We start from the raw sequence: 14,414 nt of genomic DNA, 5'->3' as shown, positions 1-14,414 counted from the left end.
ACCAAAGGGTAAACAAGTTAAGTTTTGCATTTGGTAAGGGTGTTATGAAAAGAGTGTTAAGGAGATGATGGCTTTTAGAAAGGAAACTGAATAAGAAGGGATATGAAATGCAACTTTTGATGAGACCCTAGTGGTTGATCACAATGTGAGACATTTTGATAAGGGAGGTGAAGCTGAGGATATTGTAATCAAAGGATGGGATGTTTGACTGGGTAGTAGGTGGCTCAGGTGTAGTGGAGGAAAGGGTCATTGGATATGAGGCAGTAAGAGAATAGAGACCAGAGTGCTGATGCCTTTGGACATTTGGCTCACCCCTCCTGATTGCAGGATTCAGAGGAGACGATGATTTTGGTAAGGGTTCAGATGAGGTATCTGGATTTGTGGGTTTTTTTGGGGTTATTGTTGTTTTTAATAAATAACAGGTTATCCATTTTTTTCTAAACCTCCTTACCTTTAGTTTCAATGGGAATTCAACTGGGAGACTATATTTAAATGGTTTGGGGCCCACTTATTTTGGGGTTTTTTTGCATTATGTCCTGAGAGTGATATTATATCAGGCAAACTCTGTCTTTAATCACTTTGTGTTACTACAGAAAATGTAAATCGTTTAAACCACTTGAGTTCATAGAATGTTCAGTTGCAATAATGATTGGTGCCCTTTTTGTCTTATGTGGTTATGTTGCTTCTGAAGGTGACTGACAGTGCAGTCAAAACATTCGAGAGGAGGCCAGGTTTTCCTGAGTCCCTTGTGGCTCTGACCATGATGAGCTTTGAAGGGAGCATAAGTAGGAAGCCATGTTAGAGGCATCTGTTGTCATTCGTAATATGTGTCATGCTTTGGCAGTAACTGAGGGAGAGCAAGCCCACCAGCTCAGAAAATACTTCTCTGAATAGTAAGGCATCTGAGCCAGCCTTCCTTATACTTGAGAAGGAAAAGGGGTTAGAAAAGCTCACAAAGAAAATAAAGCATGTGGAATTTATAATAAACTGCTAAACCTGATCATCTAAAACATCTGAAGGTTGTGATAAAAATCCTCACCAAGTAATCAGGATGCAGAAATCTATAATCTAAAAAAAAGAAAGAAAGAAAAGAAAAAGGAATTCAAGCATGCAAGCTTTGAGATACAGCATCTTTTTGTTACTGATTCTGAAAAGATTAGACAAATGACAGAGCAGAGGGCAAGAGTGCCCATGTTTTCAGCTGAGGATGATGACAACAGATAGTGGGAGAAGTTCCCAACACTCAAAGGTCTGCCCTGGAATGAAATGTTTTACAGCAGAAAGCAGTTCTGCTGCCCGCTAGCCACTCACTCTGCTCTCTGTCTCCTTATTCTCCCCCCAAAGAATCTGTTTATTCATCCCTACTTTTGCCTTTAATTTGCCCTGTCCTAATGCCTCCCTTCTCCTTTCTCCACATCTCATCCATTGTTCCTTGACAAAACCAAGTCAAAGTCCAACATGGTGCTACATCTTTCCTATCTTTGGCTCCTTGCATTTATTGCTTGTATAATTTGGTAAGTTAGCTCTTTGATAGAGTTATAGATTGCTAGGTGGTGAGAAACCTTGGATTTTTCCCCTCAAACTATTCCCAAGGCAAGAATCACTTCACCCAACTCAAGGTTTAGAGTCTACAAGTTCCTTTAGACTCTAGGGTATTCTGGAATCTGAGACTTGGGATTTCCTCTCTGGGACTTGAGCCTTTAAGGATTATTTCATTTTCCTCTAATAAAGAGAACAAACAGTTGCCGATGATCATTGCCTGTCCTTGATACCTGATGTTTTATACTATTCTACCCAACCAATAGGTTAGGTCCTGCCTTGACAAAAAATTTTTTTCTTGCTTTCAAAATAACTAAACCACCTGCTTTGTTCTTAGCATTTTATTTTTTTTTGGTAAGCCTTAGTTTATTCTAGATATGAGCCTTCTTGTGGCTTAGAAGATGTCATTTTGTGTACATATTTACTAGGTATTGTAAAGCTTGTCAAGTGGGAGATAAGGTATAAGTCTACCAAACATTGCTTCTTGGACTCAACAGGGTGGAAGGGGACTGAGTTAACTTGTATCTGAAGAGCCCTATCCTCCTTAAGATTCTTTAGGAAGTCTCAGTTGAGTTTACAAACTGCCAAGAACAGTGCCTGGCATGTAGTCAGCCATTAATGATAGCTATTCTTATTGGGCTTGGTGGCTGATTAGAAAGATCCCATATTGAAAAAAAATTTATAAATTAAAATCTTATCTCCTATATGAATTAAACCTTGGGATTTTCATATCATCATAGTTCTCTACACTTATGCCTGTCAAAGAATAAATGGGGACCTTAAAACCATAGAGCGTTACAGCTGGCAGATATCAGCACTGGCAATGTTACATAGAAGGAAGCTGAGGCCTAGAAAAGTTGGTGACTGTCACTAGGCCATACTGTTGACAGTGGCAAGTTGGGACTCAGATGTAGCTCTCAGGGCTCTGGAACCAGGATTTTACCAGGTGTGTGATTGAAAAGTCAGTCTTGAGAGAGGAGCATGGAAAGGATTAGTATTCAGAGAGTGCCCAAACCTTGGGTGGTAAAGTCAAAGAATAGCACAAAATATAGAGGTTTGGCCTCTTAATGTTTTACCATATTATACTCCTCTCCAATGGTTGGCTTCTACATCTGTTCCTTTTATTTATTTAATTTCATTTTTTAAATACATTTTATTGATCTTTTACAGAGAGGAAGGGAGAGGGATAGAGAGTTAGAAACATTGATGAGAGAGAAACATCAATCAGCTGCCTTTTGCACACCCCCTACTGGGGATGTGCCTGCAACCAAGGTACATGCCCTTGACCGGAATCGAACCTGGGACCCTTCAGTCTGCAGACCGACGCTCTATCCACTGAGCCAAACCGGTTAGGGCAAACATCTGGTCCTTTTAAATGAAAATCTGGGTCAGTGTTTTGGAAAACCAGGAGAGGTTGGGACCCTAGGGATATTGTCGCCTCTCATAAGGTTAAAGGCCACTGTTTTGAGAATGCAGCTGGTAAAGAGTGAGAGAGAAGAGTCGGGGCTCAGAGAGGCCTCTGGGCCTTGTGGTAACTACGCAGTTCCAGTGCATGGCTGCCTAGCCCTGGGGTCGGTGCTCAGAATTTAGCTGTAAAAGGAGTAAGTTGCAGGCAAGTGAGAAGCCACTGGCAGTGGCTGAAGTCTGTGATGTACTTAGACTTTCTGGGTGTCTTCTTATGTACGCTACAGCAACGATGGGAAAATAAAGAAACCACACAGCACAGCGATGACAGGACAGAGATACATACAAAGATCAGGTTAAGAATGTGTTTTCTGAAATGGCTAAGATGGGGACAGTGTACAATTGTGTTGTATGTTGTCAAGAAGTCCTGTATTTCCTTACTTATAGAGAAGATCTCTTAGTGATCCCTAACCAAGAGCATTTGGACAGAGGGAAATTCAGGGACAGATGTGTGAGCAGGCAGAACAAATACTTAATTTGAGCTTATAGATGGAGGTACAAACAGGGCAATTTAGCTTCGCAGTTGGAGATCTCAACCACCATGCTGTCTGTCTGAGCTGCCCACTGAGATCCAAGCCCTGGAGAAACAACCAGTCCTGTTAGTCCTCCTGCTCTCTGGTGTCCCAAGGGTTCCTTAAAGCCTACTAAGTCATTGGGTTGTTTTATGACCCAGAGTCCCCTTTAATTAAATGACCTCAATGATTTTTAGGTTCCCATGGAATCTCCTGTCTTTGAATGCATTTGCATCCTTTCCTTATGGCATCAACCTTTTAGCTTGGTAACTGTGTGTCGACTGGCTTTCCTTGCCCTTTGGAGATTTTTAGTTAAACCTGGCTCAATCCAAAGCCTCCTGGTGATTCCATGTTCCTGTGTCTTCCTTCCTCGTGCCTCCCTCTGCAGCTCTGAGCTTCTGAGTCTGAGAGCTGCCTGTGCCCTCACATGCATCCTGAGAGCAGCACTTCTCCCCACACCAGTTTCCATGGGACATCTCCTCCCATCACATAGGCTTTAGTGAAGACTTGTGATCTTTCACCAACTTTACTGACTTTATCCCTATATCCTATTCTTTCTGATTTGAATATCAATCAAAGTTCTCCCCACATTAAGGCAACTGTGGAACAGGGAGAAATCCTCACTCTATAACTTAACCGCTAGCACACATAAATACTGTTTATTTTCTAAGAATTCTGGTGAGTAAAAGATTTGTCTAATTTACATGCACTTCAGCTTGGGTGCAAATATATCAAATCAGAGATATGACTGTGTACCTGATGTCTAATTGACTACAAGACTACTGATTATGTGGTCACGGGACTATTTTTATTCTTTCCTAGTAAACATTTTACTGCATACTCAGCACTTTACACTGTACTATCTGGACAGCACTCACCTCAAATTTCTTTTATCTTCTTTGTCTACCAACTTCTTTTCTTCAGTGCAAGCCTTACAACTTCGTTTAGCTTTCATACCAATTCCCATGTTTTTGAGCCCAAAGCATGTGTGAATCCCATTCCATTTCTCCTTTCCCACTCCTTGTAGCCTAGAATACAGTGTTGTTGTTGTTTAAGTTTTATGCTTTTTTAGGTTTATGTTATGATTTCAGTAATCCTTGTCATGTACTGTTAGTAAGTCCACAGTCCAGGAGTCTCCCAATAGTACCAACACACCTAGAATTTTAAGTAAAAGTTGTAGATGATTTGCCAGAATTCTTAAGACTTGTGTTCCTTTCTCTACAATAGATGTGAATTTCTCCTCATCATTGTTTTTGGCATGGATTGCCAAGGGGTGTAATGTAACTAGATACTAGATCCCCAATACAATGGATTTTGGGGGGATCTGGAAGTCATTCTCTTTAATTCTGAGGATTTCCTCAGACCTTAGAAATAGTGAGATTCTTTCTGGATTCAAGGAGTTAATGAATTTGCTACTATTTGTGATTGGCACAAAATAAAGGAGGACCTAACTTCAACTTTGGTTATTTTTTTCTAGAGAAAAAGTTCATTTCTGTTCTGGGGAAATAGAAAAGTCAAGGTTTAAAATAGATTACAGTATTCTCTGATGAGGCTAAAGAATTAGAAGTTTGCCAATTTTTTATTTCTTGAGTGAAAAAAGAAAAAGGTGGAGAGTAAAGAAAAAAGGCATATTAGGTTCTAATAACCATTGTAGGCAGCATTTGTAGAACATATATGTGCTAGGCACTATCCTAAACATTTTCCATTTCTCATCTCAGTTATTACATTATTACAACAGCGCTCTGACAGTTCCATTCTTTCTTTTTCTTATATGCCATTTTATTTTATTTTAATTTAATTTTTTTCTTTATTGATTAAGATATTACATGTGTCCTTATCTCCCCATTGCCCCTTTCCCCCACTCATGCTCTCAGCCCCCTGGTGTCTGTGTCCATTGGTTAGGCTTATATGCATGCATAGAAGTCCTTTGGTTGATCTCTCCCCCTTACCCGCACCCTCCCCTACCTTCCCTCTAAGGTTTTACGGTCTGATCGATGCTTCTCTGTCTCTGGATCTGTTTTTGTTCATCAGTTTATGTTGTTCATTATATTCCACAAATGAGTGAGATCATGTGATATTTATCTTTCTCTGACTGGCTTATTTTGCTTAGCATAATGCTCTCCAATTCCATCTACTCTTATCTTTATTTTATAGGTGAGGAACCCATGCTGCCAGAGAGGTTGAACAGCCTGCCCAAAGTCAGGCAGCTAATAAATGGCAGATCGGCTGCACACTTCAGCTACATGGTTACACTCCCATATATTGAGACACTTTGACTTCTTCCCTCACTTGGATGCAGCCTCCCACAAAATATATAAAGCACAGAACTGGCAGTTTCAGATTTTTCTCTTGTTGTTATTTGTTTGTTTAATAGCAGGATTAAAAAAAAAAAAGGCACTATGCAGTCCAAATCAAGTTTAATTAGACCTGTGTGGAAAACATAACAATTATCCATGCCAAATTTCCAACAGTCTTTCTCATGTTCAATTATTAATAGTCACTGGTGCACAAAGTCTTTCATTTATTTTCGAAGTGAAATACTTGAAGCTTGCATAGGACTTCAAGTTGTTGCCTCATTCTTTAAGTGTCTTTAGCTGAAAGGAACATTTTCTCTAAAAAATGAAAAAAAAAATCATTTTTGTTTGTGGGACACAAATTCCTTTGGGGAATATGGTATTACCAGGTGTGGAATCTTGACATTAAACTAAACTTTTCTTTCTCTTCCTTGAGCTCATGGAAAGGAGTGGGAGGTGGTGGTTGGTGGTGGGGCTGGTGTGGTGTGGGGTGGGTGGACAGAGTATTTGGATATATACCACTAGTATATCCAGATCTGGACAAAAACCCCTTCATTAGGTCCCAGGCTTTCTGAAACTGAGGTTTTAGAAGAACCTAAAAAGACCTCCTTGAGCTAGGTTATTCAGATGTGATTTTACAAAATGGCAGTTCTTCTCTATTTGTAGTGGAAAAGATAATGAAGGCTATCCACCCTTCCCAAATATAAACAGGGTGTTCTTATATTGCTTTCACAATTCAATGTAAAAATTCCTCAATGATAGTTTTTAATATTTTCTTCATTATTATAATACTAGAGGCCCAATGCATGGATTCGTGCACAAGTGAGGTCCCTCAGCCTGGCTTGCGGGGATCAGTGGACCTCTGCTGCCGCAGCCTGGCCAGCCCAGCCTTACCCTCCAGCTCGTCAAGCTCCAGCTTGCTGTCTGTGTTGATCCTACACAGCACGAAGTACGAGAAGTGGCAGGCAGCCAAGGAGGAGCCAGAGCCCCAGCTGGGCGCAGCACTGCTCCTGATCATCCCGGCCTACTGCGCCTGCCACCTCTGCAGCTTGGGTGCGCAGGGGGAGTGTCCACGGGAGAGGCTCACACCACCACAGCTGCGCTCACCAGCCATGAGCCCTAGTGGTCAGTGCACATCATACCTACCAGCCTGCCATCTGGTCATCCCGTCACTTAGGCTTTTATCTATATAGATAGACTTTTATATATATAGATAGATTCTTCCTCTATCCAAGCCATTGAAAAGGTTATAGAAATATATAAAAAAAATGTGATTATGTAAAAATAGCTATCTTGCCCATAGCTCAGTGGTTGAGTATCAACCTATAAACCAGGATGTCATGGTTGGATTCCTGGTCAGGACACAAGCCCAGGTTGTAGGCTTGATCCCCAGTGTGGGGAGTGCAGGAGGCAACCGATCAATGATTCTCTCTCACCACTGATGTTTCTATCTCTCTCTCCTTCTCCCTTACTCTCTGAAATCAATAAAAATATATATTTTTTAAAAAAGCTATCTGTAGAGCTTTGATAGTATAAATGATTTAAAAATAAATTTTATTATTTTCCTCCACATTTAAAACAATACAGTAACTAAAAATATTTGGAAAATTCAGAGAAATAGAAGCAAAGAAAAGCAAACTCCTATATTCCCTACACCTAGGAGAAACATGCTATATTTCTATATTTTTATCTGTGAAGAGTTTTCTACACCCTTTTCTGTGGTAAGTTTATATTTATATTTCTTGATTGTGATTATACTGTAATTATGATTTTGTCCCCATCACAGGTTAGCTCTGCAGCCTCCTGAGTCCCTTTTAATACATAGGTTCACCTTCACTGTCTTTTCCTTGCAATATTTTTATTTTTTTTGCCAGAGTGAACCATTTATTTTGCAGTTTCCCATCAGTTGGATTTTGCTGATTACATCCCTGTTCCCCTGGCCATTGTGTTACTTTTAAACTGGTAGTTACATCTAGAGGCTGGATCAAATTTTATTTCCACTTTTTGTCAAGAATACTTTATGAGTGTGTGTAACTGTCAGGAGCCACTTAACATCAGTTCTGTGTGTGTGTGTGTGTGTGTGTGTGTGTGTGTGTGTGTGTGATTTCTTGACAGACAATGATGATTGTTGCTGCCTATGGGATTCTAAATCTTATTTCAGCCTTAGCTGGTTTGGCTCAGTGGTAGAATATCAGTCCATGGACTGAAGGGTCAGTGGGTTGAGTCCAGTCAAGGGCACATAACTGGGATGCAGGCTTGATCCCAACCAGGGGCATGTGTGGGAGGCAACCAATTGATGTGTCTCTCTCACATCAATGTTTCTCTCTCTCGATCTCTCCCCCTTACCTCCCCGACTCTCTCTCTAAAAATCAATGGGAAAAAAATATCCTCCAGTGAGGATTAACAAAAAAGAATACTTTTTTCAATCATATCTTCATTTAGTAACTAGAATACTTTTATAAAGAGAAACTCCTATGAATCAGGTATTTGGTTATTCTGAGGTATAGTTTATGTAGGAAAGGCAGGTAAAACATCTGATGTTTTTCTTCTTTATTTATCAGTTTTCAAAATAATTAGTTGGCTCCATGAGCTATCTAAATAGTAATGTTCTCCAAAGGTGACCATTGAGAGAGATGGACAGACATGGAGGCAGTGACAGAGAGGTGTGTGTGATTTATTAAGGATTAATAAATTTAAAAATATTAGTGTTTCAATCTATTGCATTTATTCTTGTGGACCATGAAATCATGCCATCTTTGATCAATGGGAGCTCTGTGTTGCCTCCTGAATCCTTTCGATATGATTCTAATAGTTTTTGATAGTTTTCCTGCTTTCTGATGTTATAATATTCTAGGCTGTTGGCTCTCAAAATATGACCTGAGGATGTCTGGTAGTTCCTGAGACCCTATTAAGGAGTCTGTGAAGCTACAACAATTTCCATAGTATTGTTAAGACATTATTTACCTCTTTACTCTGTGTTTGTTTGTTTTTTTCACATGTGTATAGTGGAATTTTCTAAATACCACATATTGGCTATTGGAATGTGTGAGTGTATATTATTGTGTTTTCTAGAATTTTTAAAGATAAGTTCTTTGGTGTCTTCAGTAACTTCTAAGAATGTTAAGTAAAAGGGTCCTAAGACCAAAAAACTCAAGAACTGCTATTCTATGTTCATCTTTTAAATTTCTTGCCACGTACAGGGAATCACTGGTATCCTTATAAAATAGCTCCTTTATTTTTTAATGTTTTTATGTGTGAGAGATCTCCAAGTCTCACAGCTAATAAGTAGCAAAACCAGAATTTGAAGTAGATATATATGCATCCGCCCCAATAAACATAATCACTGATGTCCAAAAATTTATGATTAATTAAAGTTTAGAAGCTATAAACACTGCAGCTATTCTAGGCTTGTACATTTTAGTGGCCACCAAGTAAAACTAGCAGTTCTTTTCCTGAAATGGAATGGCCCTAATAAGGGAAAAGCAGAGATAGAGGCAGGATGAGTATCTGCTGTAGCTCCATTGTATACTGCAAAACAATGCACTGAGAATGTTGGCTTTATTGGTCACAGTGGGGAAATTAAAGATGCTAGTGGTAACTTATTAGAGCCTTAATTTTTGAAGATTTCAATCATCCAGAGAAAAGCCTGCTTTATAGAAACATGTTTTACACATGGAATTCAGTAATGGCTCATTTATTTCCTACTAATTTCTGAACCTAGAATCCAACTGATAGCTTGACCACATAGCTTAGAAATACTCCCTCCCCCACCCCCATCCTGTGGTTAATTGAACCAAATCCTGCACAAGAAAGCATCTTACAGTTTTCAAAGCGGAATAATGGTGCCTTGAGCCTGGGTCTCTCATTTCCCCATCACTGATTAGAATACAGGTATCTATGAGATGGGTAGTTAAAACCACTGGATTTTGCAGTTCTGGGTCCTCAGGGGAATTTTTATTTTGTCTCATTCTGTTGAGCTGATTTCAGTAACTCATCCTTTGTTCACAATTCCTAATAATTGTAGCTTCTCTTGGATAATGAACAGCATTAAATCTTGTTTCCCAGGTACATGGAAGAATTTCCATCATAAGAAAAGGAAGTGTGCTTTGAAAACAGCCAGCAAGTGGCTTTCTGAAGTGAGAATATGTAGGGGGAGGAGCAGCCTGAGTAAGGTCCTTGACTATCTACCAACATAAGAAGCACCTGACAGCCTCAGGTGCCATGTGGAAAAGTGTCATCACATAGGAAGCTTGAATCAGAGCCCACATCGCTATTCAGGTGCTTCCTAATTACTTTGTGGTTCAGGTGGGGAATGACACAAAGCATATGTCAGGGCTTCATTGCTCTTAGTAAAATAGAGATTTCTTGTTTGAAAAGTAGTTATTAAATACTAAATACGTTTTCGTATTTATGAGCAAATTCATTTTTCACCAGAGCCTTGCTTATTTGTCTCATAATTTAATCTGTCATAGTGAAATGATTTAAATATCTGCTTTGTGTGACCTGTTGCATTTAGATTTATGTATTTGGAAAGTCAGAAGCCTGGGCTTTCTGAGCAAGTCCTCTCATTGACTTTGCTGAAGGTAGTTTCAGAATACATGAAAGTCAGAGTGTGCAGTAGAAGGTAAGTCTTTCATGGGGATGGGTACTGCCATTGGTCGTATCAAATTTTTCTTTCCTATTTGTCACTTTGACTAAATTGCAAAAAAAAAATAAAAATTTTTTTTTATGTTAAATTCATTGAACAGACCCACCTCCACATGAAAAGCATGTGGTGTATGAAGATGTGAGCCTTGATTTTATGGCTCGGGAATGCCAGGAATTTGGGGTTCTGGTGTCACTGAGGAAAATGGCCCCGCCTTTCTGTGCTTTGGTTTCCTGTTTAGAAAGTTCTGCTTCTTTATAAAGACCTCAAAGTACTAGGAGGAAAGGTGCTCTATCTGTGGAGTTTTCCATAACGTGTAGTCTCAATGAAGAGGCTGGGTTAAAGGTAGGTGAATGCTTTGTAGAAACATGTTTTACTCATATATGAAATATTTATTAGTTTATGCTACACTGATTTATTTATTCAAGTGTGACTAGCCTCAGGCAATTTGAATTCAGATTTAAAATTCAGGTTTTATTTACCTAATTTCCTTCTTTCTCTTAAGAGTAAATAACATAAAGGCTTAGGAAAAAGTGGAAATTGCAATTGATTTTAAATGCCTGAACAGATTTACTACAGGAAAAGTTTTATTGAAGTGAAAATGAGGGCCAGATTATTTTTGTTCTTGTTCTGTATCTAATTACAGGCAACTTTGGAGTGGTCCATTGATCTCTTTTCCAAGTCTAAGTGAGGGATCCATCACAGAGTGAGCCATAACTTAACTCTCTGTGGGACTGCCTTGACTAAAAGTTTCTGTGAACTCAGATTTGCAGGAATACATTTGGAGGTGGAATCGATTATACAGGTGATGCCCAAGAGGAAATGAAGCCATTTCAAGTTATCCCAGAAACTGGGTAGAGCACTTCCCAAATCCCCCAACTCTCAGTGAGCCACTGTTGGGAGCAGTTGTGTTGTGTATCCTTTAAGAGCATTTGCAGCTGAAGTTAGGCTGGTATGGAGCATGGGCCTATTAGAATAGCATTTCTTTCCGGAGAGGACCACTCTTTAGAAAAGATAAGTAATGTCATTGCATGATTTGTAGTCCATCACTGTTGCTGAAAATGTAGGACCATGTCATGTTCAAATCTGTGGCATTTTGGTTTGGTTCTAAATGCAAGTTTTGTGTGCATGATGTCATTTTGCATGAAGAGGCTGCATGTGGTGTTCTGGAGCCCATTAACAGAAACCAATGGGGCTAGAAAACCTGAACTGCTTTAGTTGAGAATCAAAGCCAAGTTGGAGTGAGTTCTGGAAAGAGTATGTGACATTGTGGCCATGCTCTTGTTCCTCAGGAGGTAGGATTGGACTTGTGTTTGTTTTGCTAAGGGAGGAGAGCTTTTCTCTACATTTGACTGTGCTACATGGTACTGCACAACTCATTTTGGGCTTAGGTCTGGGAAAGATATATGTTTTAATTATTTGTTATATAGTTTTGTATACTTTGTATGATTTTCCTTCCCTTGCTTTTACTTTGAGAGACAAGTAGGAAAATAGAAAAGCAGAGAGCCCAGGTGACCTGCAAATAAGATTAAGAGGGAACTATCTGGGGATTGGCACACTGCCTCCTGAATTAAAATTGGAATCCCACTACCGAGAGAGATGAGGAATTGGTATTAGTTAGCTTTTGCAGTGTAACATACCATCCCCAAACTTAGCAGGAAAAACAAGTCATTTATTTGTCCACAATTCTCTAGGTTGGTAGTTTCGACTCGGTTTATCTGGACATGAAGTCAGCTGTCACCTCAGATGGGTCTAGGAAGGTCTAACTCACTTGTGTGGCAGTGGGCTGGCTACTGGCTGGATGACTAGTGGCCTCTCCAGCAGGCTAGCTCATACTTAGTCGCATGATTGCCTCACCTCAGGATTCCAAGAGAATGAGAATAGAAGCAGTGAGGCTTCTTGAATTCTAGGCCCAGAATTGGTACAATAACACTTCTGCTAAGTTCTTTTGGTCAGAACAAATCATGCCCGGATTCAAGGGGTGGGAACACAGACCATTCCTATTCCTCTTAGAGAAACTGAAAATAATTTGTGGCATTTTTCACCTATCATAAATGATTTGCATAGGTGAATAGCAGTGTTTTTCTCTCACTCTCTTGCACAGAGTCTCACTCTGCCCTAGATGAAGTCACTAAGACATTGTCTTGGCCCTCAAATCTAGGGGAAGAGGTGGTAGGGCAGGGGGTGGGTTTCTGCCAGGTCTGGGCCCTAGTAGGGGCATCTTATTATCTGCACTGGGATGAAGTAGGTCAGCTGGAACATTCCAGAGGGGCCTCTGAAACCCAAGAGTCCTGGGGGGGAGGGAAGACATAGAGGAAGGGTATAGAGTGATGTGGGCCTTGTTCTCCCTGCCTGCTAAGGGATCTTGGTCACTTGGCGTTTTAAAGCCTTAGTTTCCCCAGCTCATAATGAAGACAACAGCTCTCCCACCCATTCTCTGTCCCAGGGAAAGATGACTAAGGTGACCATCTATACTAATAAAAGGGTAATATGCTAATTAGACTGGGAGACCTTCCAGGAGACCTTCCAGCCAGGGGTCCTCAAACTATGGCCTGCGGGCCACATGCGGCCCACCGAAAACATTTATCCAGCCCGCCGGGTGTTTTTGCCGATGCTGTGTGCATAGGAATTTGTTCATAGTATTTTTTTAAACTACAGTCCGGCCCTCCAACGGTCAGAGGGACAGTGAACTGGCCCCCTGTTTAAAAAGTTTGAGGACCCCTGTTCCAGATGTTCTTCTGGACAAAACCATGGTGGCGGGGCTGAGGCAGAGGCGGTTAGAGGCCAAGAGGGGAGGGCAGTTGTGGGTGATCAGGCTGGTGTGGGGTGGGGCCATTGGGGCTAAGCAGACCAGCAGGGGGGCCAGTTGGGGGCAAGCAGGCCGTCAGTGGGGGTCAGTTTGAGGTGATCAGGACAGTGGGGGGCAGTTGGGACTGAGCAGGCCAGCAGGGGGGCAGTTGGGGGTGATCAGGCTGGCAGGGAGGGGCGTTTGGGGGCAAGCAGGCCAGCGGCAGGGGCAGTTGGGGGTGAGCAGACAGAGTGGTTAGGAGCAATCAGGTGAGCGGTTAGGAGCCAACAGTCCCGGATTGCGAGAGGGATATCCGACTGCCGGTTTAGGCCCGATCCCTGTAAACTGGCAGTAGGACATCCTTTGAGGGGTCCCAGATTGGAGAGGGTGCAGGCCGGGCTGAGGAACACCTCTTCCCCCATGCACGAAGTTCGTGCACCAGGCCACTAGTAGAAGATAAAAGGAACGTAGTTCTAAATGCAGTGTGATATCCCGGATTGGATCTTGGTAAAAGGATGTTAGTGGAAAAGATGGAACTCTGAATAGGCCTGGATTTTAGTTAATAATAACACCCAATGCCAGTCTCTTTGGTTTGACAACTTAGTACCATGTAAGATGTTGACATTGGGGTAGACTGGGAACTCTCTGTGCTATCTTGGCAACTTTTCTGTAATTCAAATATCATTCTGAAATAAAAGTTTATTTAGTAAAAAGAAAAAGAGGGAAATGTCTCTAGGAAGTCAATAAGCTCTGAGATGTATAAGTTTTAGAACATCAAATATTAAAACCAGGGATCAAGAATTTTCCATTTACTCAAACTACTTTGAGGTTTCATTTTTTTGTTGCTGCATGTCTTAACTTGATGTCTGGTAAGTATTTTTTTTCCGAGAAAATATATTTTTATTGATTTCAGAGAGGAAGAGAGAGAGAGAAAGAGATAGAAATGATGAGAGACAATCTGCAACCAGGGATGTGGCCTGACTGGGAATCGAACTGTGATCTCCTGGTTCATAGGTTGACACTCAACCACTGAGCCACACTGGCTGGGCTGGTAAAGTTTTACAGTTGTGTGAAGTTGTTTGAAGTAAAAGCAAAGCAAATTAACTAGACATCATTCTAGCTATCATCTAGTTCATTCTTTGTATTTTGCTGATAAATCCAGTTACTCACAA

General features: G+C 40.7%; 1 protein-coding gene across 2 annotated transcripts in view; it reads left to right on the top strand.

The window, feature by feature from the left end:
- STXBP6 (syntaxin binding protein 6) overlaps nucleotides 1–14,414 on the top strand; it is a 267,387-nt gene that overhangs the window by 28,452 nt on the left and 224,521 nt on the right. The window lies entirely within an intron of this gene.

The sequence above is a fragment of the Myotis nattereri genome, assembly GCF_964212035.1.
Source record: "Myotis nattereri genome assembly, chromosome: 1".
In the NCBI taxonomy this organism is placed as follows: domain Eukaryota; kingdom Metazoa; phylum Chordata; class Mammalia; order Chiroptera; family Vespertilionidae; genus Myotis; species Myotis nattereri.
The sequence above is the reverse complement of the archived record's forward strand: the minus strand, read 5'-3'. Positions and strand labels throughout refer to the sequence as shown.